The sequence below is a fragment of the Symphalangus syndactylus genome, chromosome 3 (genome assembly GCF_028878055.3).
Source record: "Symphalangus syndactylus isolate Jambi chromosome 3, NHGRI_mSymSyn1-v2.1_pri, whole genome shotgun sequence".
NCBI classification, from domain to species: Eukaryota; Metazoa; Chordata; class Mammalia; order Primates; family Hylobatidae; genus Symphalangus; species Symphalangus syndactylus.
Window position 1 is genome coordinate 77,701,584 of NC_072425.2, and position 21,180 is coordinate 77,722,763.

Sequence of the window (21,180 nt, forward strand, 5' to 3'; positions counted from 1 at the left end):
TACATTCCTTTCTACTAAATTCTACTTCACTGCACTCCACTATGGTCCATTCCATTCCTTTCTGTTCCATTGCATTCCATTTCATTCCATTCCCTTCCATTCCATTCCATTCCTCTCAAATACACTACATTCTACTCGAATCCACTGCATTCCATTCCACTCCATTCCATTCCATTCGAATCCACTGTACTCCACTCCACTCCATTCTACTCCTTCCCATTCCACTCCTCCCCACTCCACTCCATTCCATGCCATCCCATTCCCTTCCTTTCCGTTTCATTGTGTTGCATTACGTTACATTCCCTTCCATTCCATTCCAGTCCACTCCACTCCACTCCAATCCATTGCTTTACAATCCATTCCATTCCATTCGTTTCCATTCCACTCGAATAAAACCTACTCCACTACTCTCCACTCCAATACACTCCACTCCATTACATTACTTCCCATTGCACTCCACTACACTACACTGTATTCCTTTCTACTACTTTCCAATACACTGCACTCAACTCCACTCCACTCCATTCCTTTCTATTCCATCCCACTACACTGCAGTCCACTCCATTCCATTCAGTTCCGTTCCTTTCATTCCATTCAATTGCATTCCATTCCATTCCGTGCCATTACATTTCGTTCCATTCCATTCCCTTCCATTGCATTCCATTGCACTCCACTCCATTCCAATCCAATCCGCTCTATTGCATTCCATTCCATTCCATTCAATTACATTCCATTCTTTTCCAATCACATCCACTCTACTCCACTCCACTCCATTCCATTCCATTCCATTCCACTCCATTCCACTCCATTACATTCGACTTCACTTCATTCCTTTCTACTCCATTCCACTCCACTGCACTGCACTCCAGTCCATTAGATTCTATTCCACTCCATTCCATTCCATTCCCTTCCATTGCGTTCCTTTCCCTTCTATTCCTTTCAATTCCATTCCATTCCACTCCACTCCACTCCACTCCAAACCACTACATTCCTTTCCATTCCATTCCATTCCATTCCAATCCACGCCAATCCACTCCACTCCAATACGGGCTTTCTACTCCATTCCACTATACTGCACTCTTCTACACTCCATTCCATTCTATTCTGTTTCATTGCAGTCCATTCCATTCCATACCCTTCTATTCCAGTCCATTCCTCTCCATACCCTTCTATTCCATTCCATTCCACTCCACTGCACTCCACTCCACTCCAATCCACTGCATTCTATTCCATTCCATTCCATTCGATTCCACTCGAATCCACTCTACTCCACTCGATTCCACTCCACTCCACTCCATTCCATTCCTTCCCACTCCATTCCACTGCACTCCACTCCACTCCATTCCATTACATTACATTCCACTCCACTCCACTCCACTATGCTCCATTCCTTTCTACTCCATTCCGCTACACTGCATTCCTCTCCACTCTATTGCATTCCATTGCATTCCATTCCATTCCATTCCATGCCACTTGAATCCACACCATTCCACTACACACCATTCCAGTCCACTCCACTCCTTTCCATTCCAGTCCATTCCACTCCACTCCACTCCATTGCACTCCACTCCATTCTTTTCTACTCCTTTCCACTACACTGAACTCCACTCCATTCCATTCCATTCCATTCCATTCCATTCCATTCCCTTCCATTCAATTCCAATACATGCCACTCCACCCCACCCCAATCCACTGCATTCCATTCCAATCCATTCATTTCCATTCCACTCGAATTCAGTTTACTCCACTCCAGTCCACTCCATTCCATTCCATTGTCTTCCATTCTCTTCCATTCCGTTCCATTGCATTTCTTTCCATTCCACTCCCTTCCATTTCATTCCATTCCACTCCCCTCCACTCCACTCCAATCCACAGCATTCCATTCCATTCCATTCAGTTACATTCCAGTCAAATCCACTCGACCCCACTCCGCTTACATTCCACATTCCACATTCCATATTCCATTCCACATTCCACATTCCACTTCTACATTCCATTCCATTCCAATCTGTTCCATTCATTTCAATTCCTCTCCACCCCTCTCCAATCCACCGTATTCCGTTCCATTCCATTCCATTTGACTTCATTGCACTCCACTCCTCTAATCTCCTCTCCTTTCCTTTCTACTCCATTCCAATACACTGAATTCCACTCCACTCCATTACATTCCATTAAGTTCTATTGCATTCCATTCTATTCGATTCCTTTCCATTCCATCCATTCCACTCCATTCCAATACACTGCTTTCCATTCCATTCCATGCCATTCCATTCCACTCTTTTCCACTCGGATCCACTCTCCTCCAGACCAGTCCACTCCCCTCCACTGCATTCCATTCAACTCCACTCCATTCCATTCCATTCTATTCTGTTCCATTGCATTCGGTTCCATTCTATTCCCTGCCATTCCATTCCATTCCACTCCACTCTACTCCACTCCCGTCCACTGCATTCCATTACAACCCATTACATTACATTACATTACATTCCTCTGTAATCCACCCTACTCCGCTATACTCCACTCCACTGCAATGTACTGCATCCCAATCCATTCCTTTCCATTCCTTTCAATTCCAATCCTTTCCACTCAAATCCACTCCACTCCACTCCATTCCATTCCATTTCGTTCACTTCTTTTTTTTTTTTTTGAGACGGAGTCTCGCTCTCTCACCCAGGCTGGAGTGCAGTGGCGCAATCTCGGCTCAATGCAAGCTCCGTCTCCTGCGTTCACGCCACTCTCCTGCCTCAGCCTCTCCGAGTAGCTGGGACTACAGGTGCCCGCCACCACGCCCAGCTAATTTTTTGTATTTTTAGTAGAGACGGGGTTTCACTGTGGTCTCGATCTCCTGACCTCATGATCCACCCGCCTCGGCCTCCCAATGTGCCGGGATTACAAGCGTGAGCCACCGCGCCCGGCCTTCCATTCACTTCTATTCCACTCCATTCCACACTCCTCCACTCACCTGCACTCCATTTCATTCCTTTCTACTAAATTCCACTTCATTGCAATCCACTACTGTCCATTCCATTCCATTCTCTTCCATTGCATTCCATTGCATTCTATTTCATTCCATTCCCTTCCATTTCATTCCCTTCCACTCCACTCCACTACACTCGACTCCAATCCACTGCATTCCATTCCATTCCCCTGGAATCAACTCTACTCCAATCCAATCCACTCCATTCTACTCCTTCCCACTCCTCTCCTCCCCACTCCACTCCATTCCATACCATTCAGTTCCATTCCATTCCGTTCCATTGTGTTGCATTCCATTGCATTCCCTTCCAATCCATTCCAGTCCACTCCACTCCACTCCAGTCCACTGCTTTCCATTCCATTCTATTCCATTTCTTTCCATTCCACTCGAATCCAACCTACTCCACTACACTCCAATCCAATCCACTCAAATCCATTACATTCCTTCCCATTCCACTCCACTACAGCACACTATATTCCTTTCTACTACTTTCCAATACACTGCACTCCACTCCTCTTCACTCCACTCCATTCCTTTCTACTCCATTCCACTACACTGCCGTCCACTCCATTCCATTCAATTCCATTCCTTTCCATTCCATTCCTTTGCATTCCATTCCATTCCGTGCCTTTACATTTCATTCCATTCCATTCCCTTCCATTGCATTCCATTTCATTTCACTTCACTTCACTCCAATCCAATCTGCTCTGTTGCATTCCATTCCATTCCATTACATTACATTCCTTTCTTTTCCAATCGAATCCAGTCTACTCCACTCAACTCCAATTCATTCCATTCCATTCCATTCCATTACACTCCATTCCAATCGAATCCACTCCATTCCTTTCTATTCCATTCCACTACACTGCACAGCACTCCAGTCCATTAGATTCCACTCCATTCCATTCCATTTCTCTCAAATCCCCCATTCTGCACACCACTCCACTACAATACACTCCACTCAATTCCATTCCTTCCCATTCCACTCCAATACACAACACTACATTCCTTTCTACTCCATTCCAATACACTGCAGTTCTCTCCACTCCATTCCATTCGTTTGCATTCCATTCCATTCCATTGCATTCCATACCAGTCCATTCCTTTCTATTCCTTTCCATTCCACGTGACTCCACTCCAATCCAATCCACTGCACTCCATTCCTTTCCATTCCAATTCCGTTCCACTCGAATCCACTTTACTCCACTCCACCACACTCGATTCAATTCCTTCCCCTTCCACTGCACTAAACTCCTATCCATTCCATTCTATTCCACTACACTCCACTGCACTCTTTCCTTTCTAATCCATTCCACTTCATTGCCTTCCGCTTGAATCCATTCCATTCCATTGCATTGCATTCCATTCCATTGCATTGCATTCCACTAGAATCCACCCTACTCTGTTATACTCCACTCCACTGCAATGTACTGCATCTCATTCCATTATATTCCATTCCTTTCAATTCCATTCCTTTCCACTGAAATGCACTCCACTCCACTCCATTCCACTCCATTCCATTCCTTTCCATTCCTCTCCACTCCACTCCGTTCCCTTCCATTCCGTTCACTTCTATTCCACTCCATTCCAATTCCCTCCTCTCCACTCCACTCCATTCCTTTCTACTAAATTCCACTTCACTGCACTCTGCTACAGTCCATTCCATTCCATTCTATTCCATTGCATTCCATTGCATTCCATTTCACTCCATTCCCTTCTATTTCGTTGCATTCCTCTCCACTACACTACACTCGACTCCAATCCACTGCATTCCATTCCACTCCATTCCATTCCATTCCGTTGCATTCCATTCCATTCCATTCCATCCCATTCGATTCCATTCCATTCCACTCGAATCCACTCTACTCCATTCCCCTCCATTCCATTCTACTCCTTCCATTTCCATTCCTCCCCCCTCCGCTCCATTCCATTCCGTTCCATTGCTTTGCATTCCATTCCTTTCTCTTCCATTCAATTCCAGTCCACTCCACTACACTCCAATCCACTGCTTTCCATTCCATTCCATTCCTTTCCATTCCACTCGAATCCAATCTACTCCACTGCTCTCCACTCCAATCCACTCCACTCCATTACATTCCGTCCCTTTCCACTCCACTACACTACACTACATTCTTTTCTACTACTTTCCAATGCACTGCACTCCACTCCATTCCACTCCTCTCCACTCATTCCTTTCTACTCCATTCCACTACACTGCAGTCCACTCCATTCCATTCAATTCCATTCCTTTCCATTCCATTCCACTGCATTCCTTTCCATTCCGTGCCATTACATTTCATTCCATTCCATTCCCTTCCATTGCATTCCATTGCACTCCACTCCATTCCTATCAAATCTGCTCTATGGCATTCCATTCCATTCCATTCCATTACATTACATTACATTCTTTTCCAATCGAATCCTCTCTTCTCCACGTCACTCCAATCTACTCCATTCCATTCCACTCCATTCCACTACACTCCATTCCACTCGTCTCTACTCCATTCCAATACACTGCAATACACTCCAGTCCATTAGATTCCATTCCATTCCATTCCATTCCATTCCATTCCATTCCATTCCATTCCATTCCATTCCATTGCATTTCATTGCATTCCACTCCATTCTGTTCCCTTCTATTCCATTCCATTCCACTCCACTCCACTCCACTCCACTCCAATCCACTGCATTCGATTCCATTCCATTCCATTCAATTCCACTCGAATCCACTCTACTCCACTCGATTCCACTCCACTCCATTCCATTACTTCCCCCTCCATTCCACTGCACTCCACTCCACTCCATTACATTACATTCCACTCCACTCCACTCTGCTCCATTTCATTCTACTCCATTCCACTACACTGCATTCCTCTCCAGTCCATTGCATTCCATTCCATTCCATTCCATTCCATTCCATTCCACTCCATTCCATTACACTTGAATCTAGTCCATTCCACTACACACCATTTCAGTCCACTCCACTCCTTTCCATATCACTCCATTCCAGTCCACTCCACTCCGTTGCACTCCACTCCATTCTTTTCTACTCCATTCCACTACACTGAACTCCCCTCCATTGCATTCCATTCCGTTCCATTTCATACCATTCCATTCCATTCCCTTCCATTCAATTCCATTCCACTCCACTCCACTTCAATCTACTGCATTCCATTCCAATCCATTCATTTCCATTCCACTCGAATTCACTTTACTCCTCTCCACCCCACTCCATTGCATTCCATTGTCTTCCTTTCGCTTCAATTCCTTTCCATTGCATTTCTTTCCATTCCATTCCCTTCTGTTCCATTCCATTCTACTCCACTCCACTCCAATCCACAGCATTCCATTCCATTCCATTCTATTCTGTTCCATCCCACTCGAATCCACTCGACTCTACTCCACTTACATTCCAGATTCCACACTCCACATTCCATTCCACATTCCACATTCCACTTCCACATTCCATTCTGTTGAAATCCGTTCCATTCATTTCAATTCCACTCCACCCCACTCCAGTCCACCGCATTGCATTCCATTCCATTCCATTCCATTCCATTCCATTCCATTCCTTTCAATTCCATTCCTTTCCACTTAAATCCACTCCACTCCACTGCATTCCACTCCATTCCATTTCTTTCCATTCCCCTGCAGTCCACTCCATTCCATTCTATTCTCTTCACTTCTATTCCACTCCATTCCTCTTCCCACCACTCCACTCCACTCCATTCCTTTCTACTAAATTCCACTTCACTGCACTCCACTACAGTCCATTCTATTCCATTCCATTGCATTCCACTTCTTTCCATTCCCTTCCATTCCTTTCCATTCCACTCCATTATACTACACTCGACTCCAATCCACTGCATTCCATTCCACTTCATTCTATTCCAACCCATTCCATTCCATTCCATGTCATTCCATTCTATTCCATTCAATTCCACTCGAATCCAATCTTCTCCACTCCACTCCACTCCACTCCATTCTACTCCTTTCCATTCCAATCCTCCCCTCTCCACTAGATTCCGTACCATTTCATTCCTTTGCATTTCATTGCATTCCATTCCATTCCCTTCCAATCCATTCCAGCCCACTCCACTCCACTCCAATCCACTGCTTTCCATTCCATTCCTTTCCATTACACTCGAAGCCAACCTACTCCTCTACTCTCCACTCCAATTAACTCCACTAGAATCCAACCTTCTCCACTATTCTCCACTTCAATTGACTCCACTCCATTACATTCCTTCGCATTCCGCTCCACTCCACTACACTATATTCCTTTCTACTACTTTCCAATACACTGCACACCACTCCACTCCACTCCACTCAAGTCCACTCCATTCCTTTCTACTCCATTCCACTACACTGCGGTCCACTCCATTCCATTCAATTCCATTCCTTTCCAATCCATTCCATTGCATTCCATTCCATTCTGTGCCATTACATGTCATTCCATTACTTTCTGTTCCATTGCATTCCATTGTACTTCACTCCACTCCAATCCAATCTGCTCTATTGCATTCCATTCCATGACATTCGATTACATTCCATTCTTTTCCAATCGAATCCACTCTACTCCACTCCACTCCAATCCATTCCGTTCCATTCCACTCCATTCCACTCGACTCCACTCCATTCCTTTCTACTCCATTCCACTACACTGCACTGCACTCCAGTCTATTAGATTCCCTTCCATTCCATTCCATCCCATTCCATTCCATTCCTTTCCATTCCATTGCATTCCTTTCAATTCCATTCCATTCCACTCCACTCCGCTCCACTCCAAACCACTACATTCCATTCCATTCCATTCTACTCCACTCCTCTCCACTCCACTCCTGGCTTTCTACTCCATTCCGCTATACTGCACTCTTCTCCACTCCATTCCACTCCATTCCATTCCATTCCATTCCATGCCATTTCATTATATTCCATTCCATTCCATTCCCTTCTATTCCATTCCATTCCCCTCCACTCCACTCCACTCGAATCCACTGCATTCGATTCCATTTCTTTCTATTCCGTTCCATTCCACCCCCCTCGAATCCACTCTACTCCACTGGATACCTCTCCACTCTACTCCACTCTATTCCATTCCTTCCAATTCCACTCCACTGCACTACACACACCCCCATTCCATTCCATTCCATTCCACTCCACTCCACTCCACTCTGCTCTATTCCTTTCTACTCTGTCCCACTACACTGTATTCCTCTCCTCTCCATTCCTTTCCAATCCATTCGATTCCATTCCATTCCATTCCATTCCATTCCATTCCATTCCATTGCATTCCATTCCATTGCATTCCACTCCATTCCATTCCACTGCATTCCACTCCACTCCACTCTTTTGTACTACTTTCCAATACACTGCACTCCCCTCCACTCCATTCCTTTCTACTCTATTCCACTACACTGCAGTCCACTTCATTCCATTAAATTCCATTCCTTTCCATTCCATTCCATGCCATTTCATTTCATTCCATTCCATTCCCTTCCATTGCATTCCATTGCACTCCACTCCACTGCAGTCTAATCTGCTCTATTGCATTCCATTCCATTCCATTCGATTACATTCCATTCTTTTCCAGTCGAATACACTCTACTCCACTCCACTCCAATCCATTCCTTTCCATTCCATTCCATTCCACTCCATTCCACTCTACTCCACTCCATTCATTTCTACTCCATTCCACTACACTGCACTGCACCCCAGTCCATTAGATTCCATTCAATTCCATTCCATTCTGTTACATTGCATTTCTTTCCATTCCATTCCTTTCCATTCCATTGCATTCCACTCCACTCCATTCCAAACCACTACATTCCATTCCATTCCATTCCATTCCACTCCACTCCACTCCTCTCCACTCCACTCCGGGCTTTCTACTCCATTCCACTATACTGCACTCTTCTCTTCTCCATTGCATTCCACTCCGTTTCATTGCATTCCATTCAATTCCATTCCCTTCTATTCCATTCCATTACACTCCAGTCCACTCCAATCCACTGCATTCAATTTCATTCCATTAAGTTCTATTCCATTCCATTACGTTCTATTCCATTCCATTCCACTCGAATCCGCTCTACTCCACTCAATTCCACTCCACTCCATTCCTTTGTACTAATTTCCAATATACTGCATTCCATTCCACTCCACTCCACTCCACTACACTACACTACACTACACTCCCTTCCTTTCTTCTCAATTTCACTCCACTGCACTCCACTGCACTTTTTTCCATTCCATTCCATTCCATTCCATTCCATTCCATTCCATTCTACTCCATTCCAGTCCCCTCCATTACATTTCACTCTAATCCACTGCATTCCCTTCCATTCCTTTCAATTCCATTCCATTCCATTCCACTCGAATCCAGTCTATTCCATTCCACTCCACTCCATTCTACTCCCTCCCATTCCACTTCTCCCCACTGCACTCCATTACATACCATTCCATTCCATTCCATTCCTGTCAAATGCCCCGTTGTCCACACCACTCCACTGCAATCCACTCCACTTCTTTCCATTCCTTCCCATTCCCCTCCAATACACAACACTACATTCCTTTCTACTACATTCCATTACACTGCGCTTCTCTCCACTTCTTTCCATTCGTTTCCATTCCATTCCATTCCACTGCATTCCATTCTATTCCATTCCTTTCTATTCCTTTCCATTCCAGTCGACTCCACTCCACTCCGCTCCAATCCACTGCATTCCATTCCATTCCATTCCATTCTGTTCCAATCGAATCCACTTCAGTCCACTCCACTCCACTCCATTCCACACCTTCCCTTCCACTCCACTAAACTCTTATCCATTCCATGCCATTCCACTCCACTTCACTGTACTCCATTCCTTTCTAATCCATTCCACTTCACTGCCTTCATCTCGACTCCCTTGCATTTCATTCCATTCCATTCCATTCCATTCCATTCCATTCCATTCCATTGTATTGCATTTGATTTCATTCCCTTGCATTCCATTGCATTCCACACCACTCAACTCTACTCCAATCCACTGAATTTTACTTCGTTGCATTGCATTCCATTCCATTCCGTTCCATTCCATTCCATACCATTCCATTCTATTCCATTCCACACCATTCCATTCCATTCCATACCATCCCATTCCATTCCATTCCATTCCGTTCCATTCCTTTCCTTTCTGGTGAAATGATCTCAGTCTGTCACTCTGGCTGTATTGCAGTGTCAGAATCACAGCTTGCATTTCATTTAACCATTCCATTTATTTCCCTTGCATTACATTCTGTTCCATTCCACTCCACTCCACTTGCATCCACTCCATTCCATTCCACACCATTCCATTCCACTCCACTCCTTTCCATTCCACTCCATTCCACTCCACTGCACTCCATTGCACTCCACTCCATTCTTTTCTACTCCATTCCACTACGCTGAACTCCACTCCATTCCATTGCATTCCATTCCCTTCCATTCCATTCCATTCTCTTCCATTCCATTCCATTCTATTCCCTACCATTCCGTTCTATTCCACTCCACTCAACTCCACTACCGTCCACTCTATTCCATTCCAATCCATTCCATTCCATTACAATCCACTAGAATCCTCCCTACTCTGCTCTACTCCTCTCCACTTCAGTTTAATGCATCCCATTCCATTTCATTCCTTTCAATTCGTTTCCTTTCCACTCAAATCCACTCCATTCCACTCCATTTCACTCCATTCCATTCCTTTCCATTCCCCTCCACTCCAATCCATTCCATTGCATTCCATTCACTTCTGTTCCACTCCATTCCACTCCCCTCCACTCCACTCCTTTCCTTTCTAATTAATTCCACTTCACTGCACTCCAGTGCAGTCCATTCCATTCCATTCTATTCCATTGCATTTCATTGCATTCCATTTAATTCCATTCCCTTCCATTCCATTCCTTTCCACTCCACTACACTACACTCGAATCCAATCCACTGCATTCCATTGCACTCCATTCCATTACATTACATTCCACTCAAATCCACTCCACCCCACTCCACTCCATTCTACTCTTTCCCATTCCACTCCTCCCGACTCCACTCCATCCCATACCAGTCCATTCCATTCCAGTCCATTCCATTGCGTTGCATTCCATTCCATTCCCTTCCAATCCACTCCACTCCAATCCACTCCAATCCACTGCTTTCCATTCCATTCCATTCCATTCCATTCTTTTCCAATTGAATCCACTCCACTCCATTCCAATGCATTCCATTCCATTCGTCTCCACTCCACTAGACTCCGCTCCATTCCTTTCTAGTCCATTCCTCTAGACTGCACTGCACTCCACTCCATTCAACTCCCTTCCATTCCATTCCGTTCCATTGCTTTCCTTCCATTCCATTCTATTCCATTCCACTCCACTCAAATCCACTCCAATAAACTGCAATCCATTCCATTCCGTTCCATTCCATTCAATTCCATTCTATTCCCTTCCCTTCTCTTCCATTGCATTGCATTCCACTCCTCTCCAATCCAATCCACTCCACTCCATTCCGTTTTTTCCCATTCCACTCTACTCCACTCCATTCAATTACATTCCATTCCATTCCACTCCACTCCACTCCACTACAGTCTTTCTACTCCATTCCACTACACTGCACTTTTCTCCACTCCATTACATTCCATTGCATTCCTTTCCATTCCATACCACTGCATTCCATTCCATTCTATTCCCTTCCATTCCATTCCATTGCCCTCTACTTCACTCCACTCCAATCCACTGTATTCCATTCCATTCCATTCTATTCCGTTCCATTCCATTCCACTTGAATCCACTCTACTGCACTCTACTCCAATCCACTCCACTCTATTCCTTCCCATTCCACTGCACTGTACTTCACTCTACTCCTTTCCATTCCACTCCACTCCACTCCACTCCCTTCCACTCTGCTCCATTCCTTTCTATTCCTTTCCACTACACTGTATTCCTCTCCTTTCCATTCCTTTCCTTTCCATTTGATTCCATTTCATTCCATTCCACTCTGTTGCATTCCATTCCATTCCTTCCAATGCATTCCACTACACTCCACTACACTCCACTCCATTCCTTTCTACTCCATTCCAATACACTGCACTCCACTCCACTCCATTCCATTCAATTCCTTTCCATTTCGTTCCATTGCATTCTATTACATTCCTTTCTTACCATTCCATTCCATTCCTCTCCACTCCACTACTCTCCAATCCACTGCATTCGATTCCATCCCACTCGAATCCACTCTACTCCACTCCATTCCCCTACACTCCACTCCACTGCATTCCATCCTTCCCATTCCTCTCCACTCCACTCCACTCCTCTCCATTCCATTCCACTCCACTCCACTCCACTCTACTCCATTCCTTTCTTCTCCATTCCACTACATTGCATTCTTCTGCACTGCATTCCAATCCATTCCATTCCATTCTGTTCCACTTGAATACACTTCACAGCACTCCACTCCTCTGCAGTCCCTTCCAATCCATTCCATTCCCTCCCATTCCACTCCACTCCATTCCTTTCCATTACATTCCATTGCAATCCACTCCGATCCATTCCACTTTACTCCACTCCATTCGTTTCTACTCCATTCCTCTACTTGGCACACCACCCCATTCCATTCCATTCCGTTCCATTGCATTCCATTCCATTCTTTTGCCTTCCATTTGATTCCATGCCACTCCACTCCACTCCACTCCAATCCACTGTATTCCATTGCATTCCATTCCACTCGAATCCACTCCACTCAGCTCCACTCCACTCCATTCCATTCCATGGCCTTTCACTCCACTACACTCCACTGCATTCCGTTCCATTCCATTGCATTCCACTCCACTCCACTCAACTCCATTCCTTTCTGCTCCATACCCCTTCACTGCGTTCCTCTCCACTACATTCCATTCCATTCCTTTCGATTGCATTCCATTATTATCCAATCAAATGCATTCTACTCCACTCCACTCCAATCCATTCCATTTCATTCCTTTCCATTCCAGTCCATTCCACTTCACTCCACTCGACTCCACTCCTTTCCTTTCTACTCCATTCCACTACACTGCACTGCACTACATTCCTTTCCTTTCCATTCCTTTCCATTCCATTGCATAACTTTCCATTCCATTCCATTCTTTTCCACTGGAATCCACTCCACTCCACTCCAATCCATTCCATTCCATTCCACTCCATTCCACTCCACTCCACTCTCCTCCATTCCTTTCTACTCCTTTCCACTACACTGGATTCCTCTGCATTCCGTTCCATTCCATTCCAGTCAAATACACTCCACACCACTCCACTCCACTCCAGTCCACTCCAATCCATTCCATTCCCTCCCATTCCACTCCACTCTAATCCTTTCCTTTACATTCCATTGCCTTCCACTCTGATCCATTCCACTCCCTTCCACTCCACTCCATTCGATACTACTCCATTCCACTACTCGGCACACCACCCCATTCCATTCCATTCCATTACATTACATTGCATTCCATTCCTTCACCTTCCATTTGATTCCATGCCACTCCACTCCACTCCAATCCACTGTATTTCATTCCATTCCATTCCACTCGAATCCACTCCACTCCGCTCCATTTCACTCCATTCCATTCCATCCACTTTCACTCAAATACACTCCAATCCATTCCATTCCATTCCATTGCATTACAATCCTTTCCATTCCTTTCCATTCCATTGCATTCCATTCCACTCGAATCCACTCTACTCCACTCCTCTCCACTCCACTCCATTCCATTCCATTCCATTCCATTGCAATCCTTTCCATTCCTTTCCATTCCATTCCATTCCATTGCATTCCATTCCACTCGAATCCACTCTACTCCACTCCTCTCCACTCCACTCCATTCTATTCCTTCCCATTCCACTCCACTGCACTACACTACACTCCATTCCATTCCACTCCACTCCACTCTGCTCCATTCCTTTCCACACCATTGCAATACACTGTATTCCTCTCCTTTCCATTCCTTTCCTTTCCATTCAATTCCATTCCATTCCACTCTGTTGCATTCAATTCCATTCCATTTCAATGCATTCCACTCCACTCCACTGCTCTCCATTCCTTTCTACTCCATTCCAATACACTGCACTCCACTCCATTACATTACATTACATTACATTACATTACATTACATTACATTACATTACATTACATTACATTACATTCTTACCATTCCATTCCATTCCTCTCCACTCCACTCCACTCCAATCCACTGTATTCCATTCCATTCCACTCAAATCCACTCTACTCCACTCCATTCCACTCCACTCCACTCCATTCCATCCCTTCTCATACCTCTCCACTCCACTCCACTCCTCTCCATTCTATTCCACTCCACTCCACTCTACTCCATTCCTTTCTACTCCATTCCACTACACTGCATTCTTCTGCACTCCATTCCATTCCATCCCATTCCACTGGAATACCCTCCACACTACTCCACTGCACTCCAGTCCACTCCAATCCATTCCATTCCCTCCCATTCAACTGCATGCCACTCCTTTCCATTACATTCCATTGCATACCATTCCATTCCTTTGCCTTCCATTTGATTCCAAGCCACTCCACTCCACTCCACTCCAATCCACTGTGTTCCATTCCATTCCATTCCACTCGAATCCACTCCACTAAGCTCCACTCCTCTCCATTCCATTCCATCCCCTTGCACTGCACTACACTCCACTCCATTCCATTCCTTTCCATGGCGTTCCACTCCACTCCCCTCAAGTCCATTCCTTTCTACTCCATTCCCCTTCACTGTGTTCCTCTCCACTACATTCCATTCCATTCTATTTGATTACATTCCATTCTTTTCCAATCGAATCAACTCTACTCCACTCCACTCCAATCCATTCCATTCCATTCCATTACAGTCCATTTCACTCGACTCCACTCTACTCCAATCCATTCCTTTCTACTCCATTCCACTGCACTGCACTGCACTGCACTCCATTCTATTCCATTCCATTCCATTGCATTCCTTTCCGTTCCATTCCATTCCATTCTTTTCCACTGGAATCCACTCCACTCCACTCCAATCTATTCCTTTCCATTCCACTCCATTCCACTCCACCCCACTCCACTCCACTCTATTCCATTCCATTCCACTCCACTCTGCTCCACTCCATTCCTTTCTATTCAAGTCCCCTTCTCTGCATTCCTCTCTGCTACATTCCATTCAATTCCATTCCATTCCAGTCCAGTCCATTCCATTCCATTCAAATGATTTCCATTAAATTTCACACCACTCCACTCCACTCCAATCCACTGCATTCCATTCCATTCCATTCGATACCATTCCATTCTATACCATTCCATTCCATTCCTCTCCTCTCCACTCCATTAATTTACATCCCATTCCATTCCATTCCATTCCACTCCACTCCACTCCTCTCCACTCCTCTCCACTGCACTCCACTCCACTCCATTCATTTCTATTGCATTCCACTACAGCGCACTCCACTCCACTCCATTCGATTCCACTCATTTCCTTTCCAATACCCTCCACTCTCCTCCACTCCACTGTATACCATTCCATTCCATTCCGTTATATTCCATTCCATTCCATTGCACTCGAACCCACTCTACACCACTCCACTCCACTTTATTCCATTCCTCAACATTCCACTGCACTCCACTCTACTCCATTCAATTCCATTCCATTCCACTCCACTCGAGTCCACTCCACTCCTTTCTTCTCCATTCCACTACAGTGCCCTCCACTACTCTCCATTCGATTCCATGCCACTTATTTCCATTCCATTGCATTCCATTCCATTCCATTTCCTTACATTTCTTTCCATTATACTTCACCCATCTCCAATCCAATCCACAGCATTCCATTCCATGGTATTCCATACCATTCCTTTCCATTCCTCTCGAATCCACTCTACTCCCCTCCTCTCCACTGCAAACCACTCCACTACTTTGAATTCCTTCCTATTCCACTACACTCCAATGCACTCTATTCCATTCCATTCCATTACACTCCACTCCACTCCACTCCATTCCTTTCTATTCCATTCCACTACACTGCAGTCCATACCATTCCATCCAATTCCATTCCTTTCCATTCCATTCCATTGCATTCCATTCCATTCCGTACCATTACATTTCATTCCACTCCATTCTCTTCCATTGCAATGCATTCCCTTCCATTACTTTCCATTGCATTCCACTCCAATCCAATCCACTGTATTCCATTCAATTCCATTCCATTCAAATACATTCCATTCTTATCCAATCGAATCCACTCCACTCCACTGAACTTCAATCCATTCCATTCCATTCCATGCCATTCCATTCCACTCCATTCCACTCCACTCCACTCCACTTCATTCCTTTCTACTCCATTCCACTACACTGCACTGCACACCAGGCCATTCCATTCCATTCCATTTCATTCCGTTCCATTGCATTCCTTTCCATTCCATTCCTTTCCATTCCATTCCATTCCACTCCACTCCACTCCACTCCAAACCACTACATTCCATTCCATTCCATTCCATTCCACTTCACTCCACTCCACTCCAGTCTTTCTACTCCATTCCACTATACTGCACTCTTTTCCACTCCATTCCATTCCATTCCATTCCATACCGTTTCATTGCATTCAATTTCATTCCATTGCATTCTATTCCATTCCATTCCACTCGACTCCACTATACTCCAATCCACTGCATTCGATTCCATTCCATTCCATTCCCCTCGATTCCACTCTACTCCACTTGATTCCACCCCACTCCACTCCAATCCATTGCATTCCTTCCCATTCCATTCCACTGCACTACACTCCACTCCATTCCATTCCATTCCACTCCACTCCACTCCACTCTGCTCCATTCCTTTCTACTCCATTCCACTACACTGTATTCCTCTCCTCTCCATTCCTTTCCAATCCATTCGATTCCATTCCATTCCACTGCGTTCGACTCCACTCTTCTCCATTCCTTTCTACTCCATTCCAATACACTGCATTCTGCTCCACTCCATTCCATTCCATTCCTTTCCATTCTGCTCCGTTGCATTCCATTCCTTTCCGTTCCATTACCCTCCACACAATTCCACTCCAATCCACTGCATTCCATTCCATTCTATTCCTATCCATTCCATTCCATTCCACTCGAATCCACTCTACTCCCTTCCATTCCACTCCACTCCACTGCATTCCATTCCTTCCCATTCCACTCCTCTCCAGTGCACTCCTCTCCATTCCATTCAATTCCAATACACTGCACTCCACTCCACTCCATTCCATTCCATTCCATTTCATTCCTTTAAATTCCGTTCCATTGTATTCCGTTCCAGTCCTTTACTTTCCATTCCATTCCCTTCTACTGCAATCCACTCCACTCCAATCCACTGCATTCCATTCCATTCCATTGCCTTCCATTCCATTCAATTCAAATCCACTCTTCTCCACTCCACTCCTCTCCACTCTACTGCATACCATTCCTTCCCATTCACCTCCATTCCAGTCCACTCCATTCCATTCCGTTCCATTCCATTCCTTTCCACTCCATTCCTCTCCACTCCACTCCCTTCCTTTCTTCTCCATTCCACTCCACTGCACTCCACTGCACTTTTTTCCATGCCATTCCTTTCCATTCCATTCCAGTCCATTCCAGTCCATTCCATTCCAATCAAATGCATTCCATTCAATTTCGCACCACTCCACTCCACTCCAATCCACTGCATTCCATTCCATTCAATTCTATTCATTTCCATTCCACTCCTCTCCACTCCACTCAACTTCAATTACATCCCATTCTATTCCATTCCATTCCACCCCACTCCAGTCCATTCCACTCCACTCTACTCCACTATGTTCCATTCCATTTCATTTGATACCATTCCATTCCATTCCACTCCACTCAACTCCATTCCATTCCATTCTATTCCTCTCCACTCCAATCCACTCCACTCCACTCCATTCCTTTCTACTCCATTCCACTACACTGCTGTACACTCCATTCCTTTAAATTCCATTCCTTTCCATTCCATTCCATTGCATTCCATTCTTCTCTTCCGTTCCTTGCAATTACATTTCATTCCATTCCATTCCCTTTCATTGCATTCCATTGCACTCCACTCCACTCGACTACAATCCGCTGTGTTGCATTCCATTCCATTCCATTCCATTATATTCCATTCTTTTTCAATTGAATCCACTCTACGCCATTCCACTTCAGTCCATTCCATTCCATTCCATTCCTTTCCACTACATTCCACTCCACTCCACTTGACTCCATTCCATTGCTCTCTACTCCATTCCACTACACTGCACTGCATTCCAGTCCATTCCATTCCATTCTATTCTCTTCCATTCCATTCCATTGCATTCCTTTCCATTCCATTTCATTCCACTCCACTCCACTCCAAACCACTACATTCCATTCCATTCTATTCCATTCCACTCCACTCCACTCCACTATGGGCTTTCTACTCCATTCCACTATACTGTACTCTTCTCCACTCCATTCCATTCCATTCCGTTTCATTGCATTCCTTTCCATTCCATTCACTTCTATTCCATTCCAATCCACTCCACTACACTCCACTCCAATCCACTGCATTCGATTCCATTCCATTCTATTCCATTCCATCCCACTTGAATCCACTCCAATCCACTCGATTCCACTCCACTCCATTCCATTCCTTCCCATGCCACTCCACTGCACTCCACTCCATTCCATTCCACTCCACTCCACTCCACTCTGCTCTATTCCTTTCTACTCCGTTCCACTACACTTTATTCCTCTCCTCTCCATTCCTTTCATATCCATTCGTTTCCATTCCATTCCATTGCATTCCATTCCATTCCACTCCACTCCATTCTCTTCTACTCCATTTCAATACACTGCTCTCCACTCCACTCCATTCCATTCCATTCCATTCCTTTCCATTCTGCTCTGATGCATTCCATTCCATTCCTTTCCATTCCATTCCATTACACTCCACTACAATCCACTACAATCCACTGCATTCCATTCCATTCCTTTCCATTCTGCTCTGATGCATTCCATTCCGTTCCTTTCCATTCCATTCCATTACACTCCACTACAATCCACTACAATCCACTGCATTCCATTCCATTCCATTCCATTCCATTCCATTCCATTCCATTCCATTCCATTCCTTTTCTTTGCATTCCATTCCATTCCATTCCATTCCATTCCTTTTCTTTGCATTCCATTCCATTCCATTCCCTTCTATTCCATTCTTTCCACTGCTCTCCACTCCACTCCAATCCACTGCATTCGATTCCATTCCTTTCTATTCCATTCCATTCCATTCCACTCGAGCCAACTCTACTCGCCTCTATTCCACTTCACTCCACTCCACTCCATTCCATTCCTTCCCTTTCCACTCCACTAAACTCCTGTCGATTCCATTCCATTCCATTCCACTCTACTCCATTCCATTCCTTTCTAATCCATTCTACTTCACTGCCTTCCTCTCAACTCCTTTTCATTCCATTGCATTCCATTCCACTCCACCCCACCCCAATCCACTGCATTCCATTCCAATCCATTCAGTTCCATTCCTCTCAAATTCACTTTACTCCTCTCCATCCACTCCATTCCATTCCATTGTCTTCCATTCCCTTCCATTCTGTTCCCTTGCATTTCTTTCCATTCCATTCCCTTCTGTTCCATTGTATTCCACTCCAGTCTGCTCCTCTCCAATCCACAGCATTCCATTCCATTCCATTCTATTCATTTCGATCCCAATCCATTCTATTCAGTTCCATCCAGTCGAGTCCACTCGACTCCACTCCGCTTTCCACATTCCACATTCCATTCCACGTTCTACATTCCACTTCCACATTCCATTCCATTCCAGTCTGTTCCATTCATTTCAATTCCACTCCACCCCACTCCAATCCACCGATTTCCATTCCATTCCATTCCATTCCACTGCATTCCACCCTACTCCACTAAACTCCTCTCCATTCCTTTCTACTCCATTCCAATACACTGAATTCCACTCCACTCAATTCCATTCCATTCCGTTACATTCTATTGCATTCCATTCCATTCGATTCCATTCCATTCCATCCATTCCACTCCACTCCAATCCACTGCATTCCATTCCATTCTTTTCCACTTGAATCCACTCTACTCCACCCCACTCTACTCCCCTCCACTTCATTCCTTTCCACTCCACTCCATTCCATTCCTTTCGATTCCATTGCATTCCATTCTATTCCCTACCATTCCTTTCCCTTCCACTCCACTCTTCTCCACTCCCGTCCACTGCATTCCATTCCAATCCATTCCATTCCATTACATTACATTACATTACCTTCCTCCAGAATCCACCCTACTCCACTCTACTCCACTCCACTGCAGTGTACTGTGTCCCATTTTTTCCATTCCATTCCATTCCATTCCTTTCAATTCCATTCCTTTCCACTCAAATCCACTCCAATCCACTCCATTCTACTCCATTCCTTTCCTTTCCATTCCACTCCACTCCACTCCAGTCCAGTCCATTCCTTTCTACTAAATTCCACTTCAATGCCCTCCACTCCAATCCATTCCATTCCATTCTATTCCGTTGCATTCCATTGCATTTCATTTCATTCAATTCACTTCCATTCCATTCCATTCCATTCCACTACACTACACTACACTCAACACCACTCCACTGCATTCCATTCCACTCCATTCCATTCCATTCCACTCGAATCCACTCTTCTCCACTCCACTCCATTCTACTCCTTTCCATTCCACTCCTCCCCACTCTACTCCATTCCATACCATTCCTTTCCTTTCCATTCGGTTCCATTGCGTTGCATTCCATTCCATTCCCTTCCAATCCATTCCAGTCCACTCCACTCCACTCCAATCCACTGCTTTGCATTCCATTCCATTCCATTCGTTTCCATTCCACTCAAATCCAACCTACTACACTCCTCTCCACTACAATCCACTCCACTTCATTACATGCCTTCACATTCCACTCCACTACACTACATTATATTCCTTTCAACTCCTTTCCAATACACTGCACTCCACTCCACTCCATTCCATTCATTTCCATTCCATTACTTTCCATTGCATTCTGTTCCATTCCATTCTCTTCTATTCCTTTCCATTCCACTGTACTCCACTCCACTCCAATCCACTGCATTCCATTCAATCCATTCCACTCAAATCCACTCCACTCCACTCCATTC